The 19,158-nt window shown below is 35.2% G+C and overlaps 1 pseudogene; it reads right to left on the reverse strand.

Annotated features, from left to right (window-relative positions):
• LOC126592159 (uncharacterized) overlaps positions 1 to 18,371 on the reverse strand; it is a 34,050-nt pseudogene extending 15,679 nt beyond the window's left edge.
• Positions 18,372 to 19,158: the final 787 nt, after the last annotated feature.

Here is a 19,158-nt window from a genome sequence, read left to right on the forward strand (position 1 = left end):
ACAGACATGATTTCATATGTAGGGTGACCCAATCTTTGATGCTAGAGATTTGACTTTACCAACTGTCCAAGAAAAGTTGAATTATGCACTGCAGACTGTACTCATTTTGAGTTCTTGACAATTGGAATTTGAAACAACTCCCGAGGCCTACTCTTTCCTTGATACAAACCCTTCTTTGTCTTCTTGTCCCCTACACAAAAAACTCACTTTGATCACATATAAACCAACTGTGATTATCAGCATACACTTGTTATACAGATAATAAACTCCTTACAATTTTTGGTACATGTAACACATTATTAAGAATAAGCTCATGAAAGTTGTGTTTGAGTGTAGTAAAACCAATATTGTCAATGGTTAAACCTGTGCCATTGCCAATTGTGATTTTCTCAGAACCTTCAAAGGGAGTGACTTGATTAAGTGAATTCACATTTGCAGTGATGTGGTGAGAAGCTCTAATGTCAACAATCCATAAGTCTTGAGGAATGAACTGTGGTGTTTGTTGTACTGCCATAACATTCAATGTTGCAGGTGGAGGTGTTCCTTGGAATGCATAGTTTGCTTTGTGAAAACATTCTAGTGCATAATGTCCTCTATTGTCACATATTTGACATTCAACCAAAAAACCTGTAGATGGTGTATTTGCATTCATGTGAAAGCAATTAACAATTGTATAACCCATTTTGTTGCATATCAGGCACACAATTACCACATTAGACCCGTCTCAATATTCCTAGACCACATACCAAATCCATTTTGTCTTGAATTCCCAAATTGAAAACTAGAAGAACCACCAGAATTGTAATTCTTGCCTTTAAAGCCATGAAAACCAGAAGAACCACCAAAATTATAATTCTTGCCTTTAAAGCCACCATTTGATTAGTAATTATTGTTACCTTTGTAGTTAGAACCAATGAAAGGTTTCTGTCCAAAATTTGATATTGAACCACCAAAATTAGGATGTTTCACCATAAAACCAAAACCACAGGATTGAGGACCATAAGGCTGAGGATTAAAAGATTGAGGCTGCTATGAAGGATATGCATGTGGAACATTAGGATATGGCTGTTGTGGAAATGAATATTGCTCTAGAGTAACAAAGAACTCATGAAGATTGTATTGGGAAGGTGTAATAGTACCACCTATAGTAGCTGGAATATGATAGTGCCCGAACCAAATGCATTTGATGACAACTGAGTTGAAGTAGACCCTTTAGTGTAAAGAGCAAACAAACTTTGAGACAACACGTTAATTTCTCCTTGTATTTCTTTTTCGGCACCTAATAACTGAGCACAAAATTCTTTCAAGGTTATAGATGATTCTCTAGCCAAGATCAAAGTTCTAATGATAGCATACTCTTTTAGTAATCCTGCAACAACACTAATCATAACATCATTATCATAAATAAATTCCCTTGCAACAATTAACAGTCCTATAATATTCTTCAATCTCAACATGTATTTATCAATCGAGTCTGTCCCTTTTTGTATTGTATGAAGTTCAATTTTCAAGTGGTTAATTCTGGAGTTAGACACAGAAATAAAACGCTCACAAGATTTGACCAAGCTTCAGAAGCTATCTTACAACTAAGAACATACTCAATAGCTTCATTAGACAAGGTTGCTAATAAAAGACTAAGCAATGCCATATCTGTTGATTAATAATAGTAATACCCTCTAACATCCTTAGAATTTGGACCATTTGGAATAAGGATTGAAGGCTTGGGCCTTATAGTTTTGTGGATTAAGCTTGTATATAGCCTAATATAATTAATGTTAATTAATCAAGACAAGAGGCTTCTGTTGGGGCCTTGGAAGTTAAAATTAATCAGAGTTCATTAATTTTAATTTTGAATTAAGTTTTGAATTAATATATTAATTAAAAACAGTTTTGATTAAGAGACACAACTTTTAGAAAGAGTTGTATACTTTCAAATATGTTCAATAGGTATTTGAAAGGGTGTGAGACAACCTATATGTATTTGCAATCTCAGTTTCCAACAAAATCAATTTTTTTTTCTTCTCTTTCTCTTCCGTACAAAATTTTCAAAGGGTAAAGACACAAAGCAATTCGCCAAAATTCTATAATCCAATGCGGGTTGTAGAATTAGGTAGTTGTATCCTGGTCGAGCAGACGTCGTAGAACCACAAGCACAAGAGTGGGACGGAGATACTGTACGAAGGACATAGCTTCGCTAGCCTCTATCTCTCAATCAAGTCAATATCATTTTTATTTTTTGTATTTATTGGTTCTAGTTTCATTCTGTATTGCAAGTATATTTCATAAATAAAGAATCGATTATTTTAAATTATGTTATTATTTTTATAATCTGAATTGTTCTCCAACATAAAATCTGCTTAGAATTATAACATGGTTAAAAATTGAGTAGCTAAGATATCCTTTTGTTTACCTATAGCTGAGGAAGTTAGCTGCAAAAGTAATAGGTTGATCCCCTCTCCCAACACCATGTTCCTGAACCAAAATGGGAACCCTTTTTCCTTTAAAAATCCACGACAGAACTACTCCCCAAAATCGAAAATTGTCTCATTTTCGTCACTCGAATATGTCAAGCACTCCCTGTTGAATTCTTGAACTCTTGAGCCTTGAGTTCCTCCAACTCTTCCTCTGATGATGAAATCGAGACAAACCTTCTTGGCCTTGAGCTTCTGAAACCGGCCTAGTTTCCTCTAAAAACCCTTGTATGTCGTTGAACCATCGTTACTTGGACAAGCTTTTGTGCCCAATTCCAAGTTGGGTTGTCCACCTTCACCCGGAATCTAGTATGATCACTGTTTTTTTTGGCTCAAACAAAACACAAGACTTTGCAAATTGTAGAAGTCCCCTTCCCCTCACATTTCTTATGAGAAAGCCTTCTGCTTCTTAAAACCCAGCCAATTACAATAATGATCGGGAATTGGAATTGGGTATTACCTTGGGAATCCGGTTTCTGATCTAGACTATTTGGAGAATTAATGAGGAGGTTGCCTTGGAGGAGAGGGAGATGGAGAGGGAGAGGGAGAGGGGGGGGGGGGGGGGGATGTGGTGCGGAAGGGAATGGATTGTTCAAATGCTATAATGGTGTGTTTTTGAGTTTTTAAGGGTCGTCATTTCATATGTTTTGGGGAATAAAAAACGAAGAACAAATGAAAAATTATGGTCTTATTCTCTTGATCACTTAATGATCAAATATTTCTAATTAAGTTGTGGTCTTCTAAATATGAAGATATATAGATGAAAAATGGTTAATTGGCATCAATTTGATATCCATACAGATTTTTCAATTACTTGATCATTTGATGTCATACAATACAATCTGAGTGTCTGTGATATGATTCTGTTTCTTATTTGTTTGTCAAAATTTTCACCTCCGTTGTCGATCATAGTACGATATATTAAGGAAAACTAACAAAAAAAACTTGAAAACTTTGAGTTTTAACCAAAATCATTTTATAAGTTTATTTAACGGTGAGTACAAAGGCCACTTTTAAATCAGCCCAACTGAAATGGCCCAACCAAAATAACATGTTGATTTGTCAATTTTACTCCTAATGTTTTAGGTTAACTTATGTTAATTAATTCGTTAGTTTAGTTATTTTGTAATCAATACAACCAAGTGGAAGGCCTTTTTTTTTTTTTTTTTTTTTTTTTTTGCAAAATAGTTGTAGAGTTCTTTAATCATTTTTCAAGAACTGGTTGAAGGTTTTGAAAGTCGATTTTGAAATCTTGATCTTCGTATTGTTCGTTTCTGTTAGTTTAGGTCTTTCAAAATAAGCCTAGTTTTGCAATCCTTTTCCGAAATTGGTTGAAGGTTGATAGGAGCATATTTATGCGACTTAGTTAGCTTGTTTTCTTGCATTTTCATAGCTTGTTTGTGTTTATTATAGTGTTTTAAGCTATTTTCGTGTGTTGTAGGTCCAAATGACAAAGTTGGCAAGAAAGTGCAATTTGGAGCATTTTGGAGCAGTTTTGGGCATTAAATGGATAGCTTATGAATGGAGCAAGATGGATGGATGACTTTGAAGTTCAAGAGGCTTAGAATGTGCTGAAAAGATGAAGGAAATAAATTCAAGTCAAAGAAGATAAGGAATCAGCTCGAAAGAAGGAACATTATCCAAAACCTTATCCAACCTTATCCTTGCCTAATCTAGCTTTATCTTATCTTATCTTATCTCAATCAGTTTGTACCTTAAATCTAGCTACAAGAGGACCTAAATATCTAATTTCTAGAAGGCCTATCATTTCCCTACATTTATGCCGCACCTTTATGTTCTAGAAACACCTAAATTGGTGCCGTGAGCACCCTTTCTAGAAGGCCCTATAAATCTGGCGTTTTTCCTTGTTCTAGAAGCCTAAAATCTGCTAGGAAACCTTAATCCTTTTCCTTTTGGATTTCTGCCAAACCCTAGTTCTTTTCCTCAAGGATTGTGCAATCCAAATCCTTAGGGATTGTGCCATGTATTTCAGCCTATAAATACACATCCTTGCCGCATAAATCATTCACCCACGCCCTCATACATTCAGATATAATTGAGAGATTTCATAGAGTTCTTCCATTAGAGCTCAAAATCTGCCATTGGAGCTGCTGGGACGTTCTTGATTCTTTCTATCCTTAGATTTGTTTCAATGTTGCTTTTAATTTGGTTTTATGTTTTCAAAGACATGAGGAACTAATTTCTTTTTAGTTAGAGGTGAATTCGAAGCCATGATTATATGTTTTATATGAATTGATTACATCCAGTTATTGTTTCTTGAGTCTTGAATGTGATTTGCTTACCTGAGTTATTAAAACTTGTTTATGTGTGTTAATTGAGGGTCGACACTTAATTTTTATGCATGAACTTGATGCTAGAGTATAAGGGAATTTCACCTAATCGTTATGAACTTATATTCACAAGTAGTAAAGGTTGCTAGTCACAATCGTGTTAAGTAAATCCTTGGCAAGAGTATCATGCTTTTCATAGTTACGAATGCTTTGTCAATGCTTATGATTTTCAAAGAACTTAATGACCTTTGATATGTTTTCTATCATACTTTTCATAGTTAGGGAACTTGATAAGGATAATTTGGTTGTGATGCATATCCCGTCCAATTCAATGAAATAAGGAAAATCTGATGGTTAATTTGTGCTATCACGGTTAACTTGGGGTGTTGTCATTCATGGTACAAAGGAATAATAACTGGAAATTGGTTTATATGCATATGTCATGTGTGGAGAAGGACCCTCTAACTAGCTTTTCACCCTTGAATTCATCTAAATTCGTTTTTAAATTGCTTTGTTTCTGCAAGTTCTTTGTTTTAGTTTTAATTTCGTCAAAACAATTCCCCCTTTTATTAAGTGTGCTAGTTTAGTTAGAAACTTGTTTAAATCTGTCCAAATTAGTGTTTTGAGTCAAGTAGGTCTTAAATTCATCCAAATAACTCTTTAGAGTCAGTTTTGAGTCTTTTTGATTGTTTTGTGTTGCTTTGAGTTAGTTTAGTTTGTTTTGAGTTATATAAGTCTAGTTAAGAGTCTTAGAGTCTAGTTTTCTGTTTTTAAGTTTAATTTTGTGTTTTAAAGTCAGTTTTTAGTAGATTAGCATCCCTAGTTAATCCCTGGTCTATAATGATCCTTACTTACATCTTTACTACAATTGTCATCAATAGGGTTTAATTTGTGTGTCGAGTTAATTTTCACATCAAATTTTGGCGCCGTTGCCGGGGATTAGCAAACTTGCTAATCCCTTGTTTGTGTCGTGTCTTTGTGTTTTCTTTTAAGTGTGTCCATGTGTTTGTGTGTCTATTGTGTGCTTTTGCCGTGCCTTCCACCTGGTTACTGATTGTGCTTATTTCTTATTTTTAGGTACTAGTTTATGACTCGTAGTTCTCAACATATTAGTGCACACATCTTGGAGTTCGACAACAATTTTGATAGAACTTTGAGAAGAAAGAGGAAGCAACCAGAACCTAATCCACCTAGTTCAAGCTCAGAGGCTGAATTTGAGTTTGAAGAACAAGAAGAAGAGGAAGTCATGGTAGCGGACAATCGTACAATAAAAGAACTTTCAGCCTCGGGCTTGGACAATGCCGTACCCCTTTGCATTCAATACCCCGTGGCTGCCCAAGGCAAAACTGACGAGTTTTAGTTGAAATCAAGCTTGTTGCATCATATCCCCAAGTACCATGGGCTGTCCATGGAAGATCCAAACAAGCATCTAAAGAAGTTTGAAGTGGTGTGCTCAAGCATGACCCCTATCAATGTCGATGGGAGGATTCTAAAGATGAAGGACTTTCCATTATCTCTTATGGATAAAGCTAAAGATTGGCTATACGAGTTAGCACCCGAAACTATCACTTCGTGGGAAAGCATGAAGCGAGCATTTTTAGAAAAGTTTTTTCCAACCTCAAGAGTCATCATTTTGAGGAAAAGAATCAGTGGCATTCAACAAAGCCAAGGTGAGTCATTTCCTGCATATTATGAGCGTTTCAAGGGTCTACTTGCATCTTGCCCTTAACATCAAATAAAGGAGGAACTTTTACTTCAATATTTCTACGAGGGACTCTTCCCAATTGAAAGACAAATGCTTGATGCCTCAGCGGTTGGTGCTTTAGTTGACAAAACATCGGTGGCTGCCAAAATCTTAATTGCGAACCGAGCCTTGAATGCATAACAATACGAAGGTGTTGGACAAAGAGACATCTCACGGCAGCAAGTGAATGAGGTAAGTTTGTTTTTGATTTGCAATCTCAAATAACTAACCTTACTTCTATGTTTTCATAGTTTATGGAAGGATGCAAAGTGCAAGGAAATACACCAAGTGTGTGTGGCGTGTGTTCTATGCAAGGGCACATCAATAATCAATGTCCACAATTGATTGAGAATGAAGGATGGGAAAGTGCAAATGCCATAGGTTATCAAGGTCAAAATCAGCAAAGGAACGACCCATACTCAAACACATACAATCCGGGGTGGAAAGATCATCAAAATTTTAAGTGGAGGGAGCCTCAACAAACCCAACAACAAGGAGGATATAGAAAGCCACCTCCCGAGCTCTATCAAAGGCCATTCGTACCACCACAAGTCCCACCACAACCTGCCCAAACCAATTCAGGCACATCCATGGATAATGATCAAATTGTTCAATTACTAACCTCTTTCGTGCAGGGGCAGCAAAATCAAAACAAAACAATGCTCAATCAAGCTAAGAAGGTGGATGAGTTGAAGAAACAAATGGGGCAAATGGCAGAATTCATGGGCCAATTCAGAGAGCAAGGCAAGCTTTCTAGTTCAACCGTTGTGAATTCAAAATGAGGTTTTGAAACTGCTAAGGCCATCACATTGAGAAGTGGCAAGGAGCTTGGAAACTACCAAAAAGCATCCAAACAAAGCCGTAACGAGGATGAGAAGCTGCTGTAAGAAGAAGAACAGGAAGAACAAGCCACGACAAAGGAAGATAAAACTTTGCCGCGGCCCCCTATGGCCGCCAAATTGTCCCAACCTATCAAGGTAAGTCCAAATTCGAGTTCTTCTAGTTCTATTCCACTAAATGTGCCATTTCCTAGCAGGTTTAGGCAATTAAAGGACGAAGAGACCGAGAAAGACATTCAGGAAACCTTTAGGAAAGTTCAAGTTAATATCCCACTCCTTGAAGCAATCAAGCAAGTTTCTAAGTATGCCAAATTCTTGAAAGAACTATGCACAACAAGGAAGAGGATTTCGAACAAGGAAGTGGTCCAGGTAAGTGAAAACGTTTATGCGGTATTGCAAAGAAAACTACCACCTAAGTGCAAAGATCTGGGTAGTTTTACAATTCCTTGTGTTATTGGCAATACTAAGTTTGAACATGCTATGTTAGACTTAGGGTCTTCAATTAATGTCATGCCTTATTCAATATATGTATCTATGAACTTAGGAGAACTTAAAAACGATGGTTTTATTCAATTGGCCGATCGTTCTAATGCATATCCGAAAGGAGTTCTGGAAGATGTTTTGGTGCAGGTTAACAATTTGATATTCCCAGTGGACTTTTACGTGCTTGACATGGAAGATTCAGCCCATTCTACCCCACTGCCGATCCTTCTAGAGTGACCTTTCATGAAAACAGTCCGCACCAAGATCGATGTGTTCAAAGGGACTTTAACAATGGAATTTGAAAGGGAGATTATTGATTTTAATATTTTTAAAGCTATAAAATTTCCCAAAGATGATCACTTTTGTTTTTCTATTGATGTGTTTGATTCATTGGCGCATGATTATCTTGATTCGTTGGACAGAGATCCCCTTGAAACAACAATTGCACAAGGAATTGGACTAAAAAATGAAGGGGCAGAAATCAAACACACTCACGGCAAGGATCTAGAAGGATGCCAAACTAAGGCTTATTCGCTGGATGCTTCTTCTCCAAGAATTTGATATTGAAATCCGAGACAAGAAGGGAAGTGAAAACGTGGTGGCTGACCACTTGAGCCGTATGGTGCATGAAGAGGATGTCCATGTCGGGCCTATCCCAGAGACTTTCCCAGATGAGCAGTTGCTGTCCATTGAGGTAAGTGTGCCATGGTATGCCGATTTAGTGAATTATTTGGTGTCTAAACAAGTTCCAAGCACTCTAAACAAGCACCAACGTGATAAACTTAAGAAAGAGGCACGTTTTTATGTGTGGGATGATCCAAACAAACCTTATCTTATCTTATCCTTGCCTAATCTAGCTCTATCCTATCTTATCTTATCTAAATCAGTTTGTGCCTTAAATCCAGCTGGAAGAGGACCTAAAAGCCTGATTTCTAGAAGGCCTATCCTTTCCCTACATTCATGTCGCACCCTTATGTTATAGAATCCCTAAATTGGTGCCGTGACCACCCTTTCTAGAAGACCCTATAAATCTGGCGTTTTTCCTTGTTCTAGAAGCCTTAGAATCTGCTGGAAACCTTAATCCTTTTCCTTTTGGATTTCTGCCAAACCCTAGTCATTTTCCTCAAGGATTGTGCAATCTAAATCCTTAAGGATTGTGCCTTGTATTTCAGCCTATAAATACACATCTTTGCCGCATAAATCAAAGAACCCACACCCTCATACATTCAGATATAATTGAGAGATTTTAGAGAGTTCAAAAGGTGCAATTGCGTGGAGGGAGGAGAAGGAGAAGTTTGTGCCGTGGCTTGTAATCCAAGGGAGAGTTCGAAATCTACCATTGGAGCTGCTGGGACGTTCTTGGTTCTTTCTATCCTTAGATTTGTTTCAATGTTGCTTTTAATTTGGTTTTATGTTTTTAATGACATGAAGAACTAATTTCTTTATAGTTAGAGGTGAATTCGAAGCCATGATCATATGTTTTATATGAATTGATTTCCTCAAGTTATTGTTTCATGAATCGTGGATGTGGTTTACTTATCTGTTTTATTAAGAACTTGTTCTTGTGTGTTGATTAGGGATGCATACTTAGTTTGCATGCATGAATTTGATGCTAGAGTATAAGGGAATTTCACCTAATCATTATGAACTTATATTCATGAGTAGTAAAAGCCGCTAGTCACGATTGTGTTAAGTAAGTCCTAGGCAAGAGTAACATGCTTTTCATAGTTATGAATGCCTCGTCAATGCTTATGGTTTCCGTTGAACTTAATGATCTTTGATATGTGTCTCTATCATGCGTATTCCATAGTTAGGGGACTTGATAAGAATAATTTGGTAGTGATGCGTTATCCATTCAATTCAATGAATCTAGGGAAATTTGAGAATCAATTGGTGCAATCTAATTAATTTGGGGCATTGTCATTCATGGTTTATCGAAAGAATAACTGGAAATCGATTCGTATGCATATGTTTTATGTGTGGAGAAGGAACCCTCTAACTAGCCATTCACCCATTTAATTCACCAATTTCATCCAAAGTATTTAGAGTCTTTAATTCTGTTTAGTTTTACTTTAAATTCATCAAAAACCCAATCCCCTTTACTTTGTTGAGTCAAGTTAGTTAGAATCTGTCCAATTTGTGTTTTTAAGTATTTTGAGTCAAGTTAAAAACAATTTTCGTCCAATTCACGCTCTAGTGTCTAGTTTTAGTCTATTTGATTGTTTTGTGTTGTTTTGAATCTTTTTAGTTTGTTTTGAGTTCTTTGAGTCTAGCTAAGTGTTTTTGATAGGAGCATATTTGTGCGACTTAGTTAACTTGTTCTTGTGTCTTTATGTTTTTATTTCTTAGTTAACTTAGTTTTTCAAGCCATTTTCGTGTGTTTGTAGGTTTAAAGGGCTAAAGTGGCAAGAAAGTGCATTTTGGTGCCTTTTGGAGCAGTTTTGGGCTTGGAATGAATATCACATGCATAGAGCAAGAGGATGGACGAAATTGAAGACCAAATGAGGTTAGAATTATGCTAAAGTTATGAAGAAATTAATTCAAGAAAAGGAAGTAAAGGATGCAAGCAAGAAAGAAGGAAAGTTATCCATGTTTCCTTATTTTGTCCTTAAACTTTCTTAAATCCTTTTCCCACCTAATTTCCAGCTGCAAGGAGGATCTTTAATTAAATTAGGACACCTAAAACCTGATTTCCAGAAGGTCTTACCCATTCCTACATTGATGCCGCACCAAATCTGCAACGAATCATTCCTTGCCGTGCAAGGCAACCACTTTCCTTCCCTTTTTCCTTGTTGCCGCACCTCACTTGCCCTTTTCCTCTTGGATTCTGATTGTTACCCTTTTCTTGGGAGGATTTGGAGCATTAAACTCTTTCCCAATTTAATTCCCAACCATACTTTTCCTTTCCCCTATAAATATAAGTCCTTGCTGCACCATTCTACATCATCCACCCATCCACCCTTCACCATAACTCACCTATATCCATCCACCACCATAATTTGCCACTCATCCATCATCCCACGCCTTGTGCCACAACAAAGAGAAGAAGGAGGACCCTTGGACGTGCTTGCCATTCAAGTTGGATTGCTGGAGCGTTTTTAGGTATTTTCATTATTTGTTTTCAATGTCTAAATTTATGTATCTTTGTTTTGTGAGTATGAGGAACTAAACCCCTTTTAGCTAGGGGGAATTTCGAAACCATGACTATATTTGCAATATGAATTGATTACTTCCAGTTGTGATTCTATGAATCGTGAATGCAATTTACTTAACTGTTTGATTGATAACTTATTCTTGTTTGTTGATTAAGGGTGCACACTTAGTTTGCATGCAAGGATTTGATGCTAGAATATAAGGGAGTTTCACATAATCGTTACGAACTTATATTCATAATTAGTGAAGGTTGCTAGTCACAATCGTGTTAAGTAGATTCCTAGCAGGAGTATCCTGTTTATCATAGTTACGAATGCTTTGTCAATACTTATGATTTTCATAGAACTTATCTTTGCTCGTATCTCTATTATGCAATTCATGTAGAGAACTTGTGAAGAATGTTTGGGTTGTCGAATGATGTCATCCAATCCAATAACTAAAGGAAAATCTAAGGGTTAATTTAAGCGTACCTAATTAATCTGGGGTGTTAAGATTCATGGTTTATTGAAAAGCAACTGGAAATCGTTTTATATGCAAGTATGTCATGTGTGGAGAAAGACCTTCTAGCTATCCCATCATCCATAGTTTTTCCCAAATTCGGGCAAATCTGCCTAGTTTTAGTTTTTGCTTAGTTTTACTTTATTTTCATCCAAAACCAAATCCCCATTTACTTTAGTGTGTCTAATTAGTTAGAATCTATCCTAATTGTGTTTTTGAGTGTTTTGAATCAAGCCAAAACCCTAAATTCGTCCAAAGTTTTGTTTAGAGTCAGAAACTACCTAGTTGGTGTTTTTAGGTAGTTTTGAGTGTTTTTAAGTTGTTTTGAGTCTTGTGAACCTGTTTTGAGTCCTTTGAGTCTATTCAAACGTTTTTAACTTTGTTTTTATGTTTTTGAGTCAGTTTAGAGATTTTAGCAGGCCCTCATAATCCCTGGTTTAGAACAATCCCTACCTGCATTTATACTACAATCTGACAACAAGAGGGTTTAATTTAAGTGCTTATATATTTTCGCATCAAATTTGAAGTCTAGTTTTGTGTTTTTGAGTCATATTTGTGTAGATTAGCAGCCCTAGTTAATCCCCAGTCTAGAACGATCCCTATTTTCATATACTACAACTATCTTAATAGGGTTTAATTTGTGTGTTAGAATATTTCACATCAAAATACATCATTGTGCGCCTATTTCAGATTCACCACCCTCTATCATCAGATCACCACACCAGTCGTGCCCTACCATTCAAGCTTGGATTGCTGGACATTCCTAGGTGTATTCTATCCTTAGTTTTAGTTCAATGTTTGTTTTAATTTGGTTTTATGTTTTTAAAGACATGAGGAACTAATTTCTTTTTAGTTGGAGGTGAATTCGAAGCCATGACTATATGCTTTATATGAATTGATTACATCCAATTATTGTTTCTTGAGTTTTGAATGTGATTTACTTATCTGCGTTATCAAAACTTATTCTTGTATGTTGATTAAGGAGGCCTACTTGCATGCTTGAATCTGATGCTAGGATATAAGGAGGCCTACTTAGTCTTTTAAGTTTGTTTCAAGTCTTTAGAGTCTAGTTAAGTGTTTTAAGTTTGTTTTTGAGTTTTTGAGTCAGTTTAGAGTAGATTAGCAATCCCTCCTAATCCCCAGTTTAGAACGATCCCTACTTACATATACTACAATCATAGGGTTTTAATTTGAGTGTTGGATTATTTCACATCAATAGCATATCTTCTTCATGCCGTACATTAGACTCTATGATTATTATTAGTGAAAATGATCATTTAGAGAAGTATGGTTCTCATGGTATCCATAATTATATGTCATGTGAATGGGATAATTACATAGCATCTGAGGGGCAAATTTTCAGGGGAGATTGTGTTGATTTCCGAGATAATTTGAAGAAGTTTTCTGTTAAATGTGGTTTTGATTTGAAGTATTTGAGTGTTCTAGGAAGGAATATGATGGTTGTCTTTGACGTTTTTATGCGTCCAAGTGTGATATGAAAGAAGAAATGACTTTTTCGTTATTTAGAAGTTGCCTAATGTGTATACATGCAAGGGTATGATTTGAAAGAAGAAAAACAAAGTTATTGGCCTTTAATTTGTTGCTTCTCATCAAGGATAAGGTTCAATCAAATTATCTTATTAAGCTGAAGGAGATTATTTCAAACTTAAGGCGATTTTATGGATTAGATATTAATTATGCTACTGCATACTTTGGCAAAGAGATGGCAATTTTTGAGCTAAATGGTGATGATGTCGATGCTTATAAGTTCTTGCCTTGGTATGTTGAATTTGCCCGTTCAAGCAATCCCAGATATGTGCTTGAGCTTGAAGTTGTACCAGAGACCAATAGATTTGTTTATTTCTTATGATGCATGGTTTAAAGATTTCATGTTTTGTTGCCTTATGTTATTCATTGATGGTACTTTTATCAAGAGCAAATACAATGGCACACTTCTATCTTGCTATGTAAAAAATGGCAATGACGTTGAGTTAATACTTTCTAACTTTATATTTGATATTATATGTTTTGTGTTTCTTTTGTATCTTAAATTGCAAAAAACACAAAGTCTATGTAGAAGTAGAAATGTTGTAAACTTTTTTACTTATGAAGTTGATTTCTATTGTGCACATGTCATGTCTTCACTGACTTGGATTTCAAAGTCACTTTTGATGGAATTTATTTTCTTCATTGTGTTTTAAGTTGAATCCATAAGATTTGTATCACTCGTTGACTCTCTTGCCTTATCAAGCCAATACTGGACGAAATTGTCCTGCATAAAATTGTAGAGATCAATAATATACTTGTCCTGCAAAAAAAAGTGGCCTTTGATTCGACTTCTCCGGTGCTCCGCCGCCTCCAAGGTTGTTTGGGGTTTGTTCATGCACTTAAGTAGAGTCTAATAGGGGTGGTGGTTAACGGAGTTTGCTTCAGGAATGGCGGATCACCGCCATGAGGCCCATCGCACCCACCGTTCAGTTTGTACAATTTCCAGGCCACTTTTCGTTGGTTTTTGAGTGGAAATTGAAGAGGGTAGGATGCTAGGTTGATTCCAAGGGGTGAGTACCTTTAATTTGCTGGAAAAATTATTGTGACATGCTTTAGGAATCATAGATTCCGCTAGGTCAGATCGTGGGTCGAAGGGGGTCTGGTTTGGCCGGTTCCTCATTATCTCTCCTTTCCCTCATTTCCCCCCTTCTGATTGGTCCATCCTCCTCATTTCCCTCCCCGTTCTCCTTTCCTGATTGGGTAATCCCTTCCCCATCTCTCTTTTCTTCCTCCTCTCATCCATCTCTCTCTCGTTCCTTCCTCTTCTCTACTCTTCATCACAACCGTCCACGTGGCTCAATCAAATTGCTCCAGAAAATCTAGAGCCTTCTAGAGTGAAGGTTAAATTTATTAAAATGCCCCTAACTTTAAACGTTAATAACTCCTTCATTAAAGCTCCAAATTACATTTCGTTTACGCTCACGAGTTCGTAGTGCTCGTCACTACTATGCTAAAAGAATGTTTCCTACATCTCTCAATATGATGGTCAACGAAAGTCAACACCCACGCCTTTAGGGGCATTTTCATCAATTCATTCATTTAAAATTAATAAAAACGTAAAATTAGGAACGGGTTGTCACATTTGTGCCCTTTTTTTGTGTACTTTGCACAACAATGTCTTCTTCGGTAATGTACGTGATATCTTTTATGTTTTTCCAACCATTTTCCTTTGTTACATCATTTTGGTTGTTGTTGATATCATTTGAGCATTGGTTTTGGTTGAGCTTGACACACTATTTTATATAAATAGCAATTACTTTTATAACTGGATGAAAGTTTACATTTTCTAGTGCAAATAAAAGAGTAAAATAGGATAGATGTTGAACTATTTCTTAAAATAAAGCTAAATTGCAAACTATTTATGAAATGCAAGCTCAAATAGCAAACTATTTAGGAAACTCAAGATATTTTGGAGACTAATTATAAAACTAAAGATATTTTTTTCGAACTATTTCTGAAATTGAAGATATTTTGCAAACTATTTCTGAAACTGAAGATATTTTTTCAAACTATTTCTGTAATTGAAGATATTTTGCGAACTATTTTTGAAACTTAAGATATTTTCGCAAAATGTTTATGAAAATGTACCAACATAAGCGACTGTTTATGAAATTGAGAAAAACGCAAAGTATTTTGTAGATTTGCATAAGTGCAATGTAGGATTATATAAGTTTATACATTACAATCTAAGTAAATAAAATGTGTTAGTTTTGTGGATATGTGTTGAATGATGTTGAGTGAAGAGAAAAAGGTTGATTTACGGAAATGATGTTTAAGTTCTTGCATCTCATTGTTTGTGGTTGATTCGAGTTGATCTAATTTATGCAAGTAGTGAACTACGTTTAAAATTGTTAAATTTGTGGAGGAATAGAGTAAGATTGTTACCTTGGTTTGTTCTTTACCTAGATTTGTGCGAAGAAGTTGTTGATGGAGTTCGTCAATTTTTGCTTGGCTTTTTCTATGAAGAACTTGGATGATATGGAGAACTAAGGACCTTTTGCTAGTTTTTTGTTCTCTAGTTTCTAGAAATTAAATTTGGCTGCATTCATTAGTGGAAGTTTGTTTGCACAGGGGTGGTTTGTATAACTTGGATAGTTGGTAAAATTTGTTAGACCTTTATTGAGCTTTATTTTAGTACTATTTTTGGGCTTTTTTTTTAATTTTTTTTTATATTTTGTTTGTACCTTTTGGATCATTTGGTAAAATAGTTTAATTTTTAAAAATAGTGTAAACTTTTTATTAATGTGGTATTGTTGCTTTTACTTCTGCTTTTCTAATTAACGAATAGGTGAATATTTTTTTTTTATAATTTAGTGACAATTTATAAGATTCAGTACAATTTTAATATCAAGAGGAGATAACAATGTTGTGCATAGTGAATGATAAAGATCCCACAATCCAAACTGCAATTTGTAGTGAAAATATAAGTATGATAGATGAGTGCATCACTCGATAGTATTAGATGACAGATAATGATGTCATTTATATTTGAAGTTACAGTAACTCTAGAATTTGAATGCTTATGTACTATAAAGTTTATACTTACGAGTCTTCTCGTTGTTGTGCACAAGTCTTGCAGCTTTCAATATCTATTGTTATGGTGTTGTCACTCTTGAAGTCCTTGTATATTGTTTGGATCTTGTTTCACTGCAAAAAAGAATAATTAAAATGTTTTGTATGAAACAATTTGTTTTCATTTGAAATTTAGTATATAGAATGAATTTTAGTTAAGGTTTTGTTCTTACCACTTGTAGAGCATGGTCAAAATATTGGTCTCTACCTCCTTCAAGCCTTGGTAGTTTGGAATTGTAATGTGTCATTGTTCATTTTTGAATGACCCACACTATCAAAGTGACATGGAAGTAGTGCTTCATCGGGATGAACACTTTGCCAACCTTGTCCATATTTTCTCCCAATATTCTCTTCAAATGTTGGTCAAGATATTCAACATCACTCTTTGGTCTTTCCATTTCCATGTTATTCTGTTTGAATAAGAAGAAATATGATATTTGACAAATGGACAATAAGTTGTCTAGGCACTATTTATGACAACTCATCCAAAAGTGATACACTACTTACAAAGCTGCAGGAATAACTAAACATTATTTATGAAACTACAGGAATAACTAGACATTATTTATGAAACTACATGAATAACCACACTATTTATGAAGCTGCAGGAATAACTACACACTATTTATGAAAGTGGACCAAGAACTGCACACTATTTATGAAAGTTGACTAAGAACTGCATGTTATATATGAAACTAGACGAAGAATTGGGCACTATTTATGAGCATAAGTGGACACTAATTATGAAGTTGGAACAAGAAAGATACATTGTATATGAAAATGAACCAATCATTATACACTATATATGAAATTGCACAATCACATATTTGTAGAAAAAGTATTTTGGCACTTACAAATATGTAGGAAGAAATATAGAGATTTGGTTCCCTGCCCTTGTTTGTTTCATTTTTTGACATGATGTAGAAAGCAGCATCAACTAATTTCGCATCAATTGCTCCATCCACACACAATGACGTCGAATCACTCCTTAGCACAAGTTCAATGGCCATGCTCCCTGTCTTTGGTATCAACCAAAAGCAGTCACTGTGTAAGAAATTAAAAATAAATAAATAAATATTATATACATACATATTTATGCAGTACATAATTTTATTTTAGATGTATATATTAAATTTTTTTTCTCAATAATGTGAACATACAATTGATATTGTCTGTAATACTCTTTGATTTTTTTTCCTTTGTTTCTTGGTCCAGCAGCTTGTATGCCCTTGTATTTGGAGGCATTTAATTTTTTCCTCTCCTCTTGTCATCTTTTCAGTTGCCTTTTTTTTAGTTGCCTTTTTTTTAGGCTTCTTCTCTAGTTCTTAAACGATACTCTTCAAATAGGATTCCACGTCAGTCTTGACATGTAATTGATCTTTTGTTTCTTTAACTTGTGTTGCTTCAACTTTCGCCTTCAAAGGTGATTCACCTTTAGGCTTCTCCTTTCTTTTTCAATGATGGGGTCCAAAGTTTCTTATTATGATTGCATAACCGAAGAACTTTCACTGTCACTTATTGCAAGCTTGTAATTAATCTTCTTTTGTTTTGTTTTTTTTTTCTTTTTTTGGCGCGACCGTAGATGAATCCTGGATCAATGTTCTGTTTATGGTCATCCTTAGCACGTACATTTCGGACCATTGTTTTCATCTGTACCTTTCCCTTAGTGATAAATTGTTTTCCTTTATTGTTATCCTTTGAACATCCTTCACTTTTGATGTCTTCATCTAAACTTCCATTTTGCCACATTTGGAATTGGTTCTACTGTTGGTGTTTTCGTTTGAACTTGCATTTTAGCCACATTTGGTACTGGTGAAGGTTCTTTCTTATCTTGCAAGTCTTCTGGAAATTCTTGTGCATAAGTATTCAAATTGAGAATTTGTAAAGGTTCCATTTTAGCCGCATTTGATTGACCTTCTTCTAACTTCTTTTTCAAAATCGCCATCTAATTCAGATAATCATTGATCTTCAAAGTATTTGCATAGTTCTTTGTCTACATCCTTAACATTTCAGCATTCTATGCATTGTTATCCTTCTGATGGATTTTTAGTTTTCGAGAAGCTTTTCAATTTCATTGTTGAGCATTTTGTTTGTTAGACCGAGTATCAAGCACTCTCTGTTTAATATGTCAATTGCATGTGTCATCATTTACCTGAAGGTTATGTACCTCTTCTCTGCTCTTAACTTTGTTGAACTCATCGAATAGCTTTTCGCTCATAACTATATCCATGACGATGATGTGTTTTTGGACAGTGGCATCCAACTTGATCATTTTCTCACCAAACAATTGCTCAAATGTTGTTTGGGCTTCATTGATGTTGATATTCTCTGGTTCATCAGTTTGTTGCCCATTCTTGTTCAGATTCTGGTCAAGCTCTGTTGTGTCTTCTCTATTAGGTTCGCTTTCTTTTCGGACTGATCTTTCACTGTATCTTTGCCAGCATCCTTTTCTTGCTCATTGTTGATCACATTCTGGTCAAGCTATGTTATGTTTTCTATTTTGTGTTCTTCATTTTCATAATGATTCTTTGCAATTTCAGCAACAGTTTTCTTCCATTCCTTTGCTCTCTTTTTATGTTGTTTTCCCTTTGAAGATTGTTCTTGTGGTTGAGAAGAAGGAACTCTAGAACCAATCCGCACACAATAACATTACATATTTGTTAATTTGCATAAAAATGTCCAACACTTCTTTTGAAACTTGACCACATTATTTGTGAAATTTAACTAAATTACGCTACACTATTTCTGGAACTAGAGTATTCTATCCCCCTTTATTTTTGAAATAACCAACACTATTTATGAAATTAACCAACACTGTTTATGAAATAGACACACTATTTTTAGACTACAATATAATTACTCAAACTATTTATGAAACATAAACATAATAAGCCATAGTATTTTATGGAAGTGAACAAAACACACAATTAATGAACATTTTTTTTTTTAAGAATTAATTAATTGTTTATAGATGTTATTGGTCATATGTGATCATTTTTTGTTTGGAGATTGTTTGGTACCTCTTGTGTTATGTGTTCTCTGTTTGATTCATCATCTTG

The sequence above is a fragment of the Malus sylvestris genome, chromosome 12 (genome assembly GCF_916048215.2).
Source record: "Malus sylvestris chromosome 12, drMalSylv7.2, whole genome shotgun sequence".
Classification (NCBI taxonomy): domain Eukaryota; kingdom Viridiplantae; phylum Streptophyta; class Magnoliopsida; order Rosales; family Rosaceae; genus Malus; species Malus sylvestris.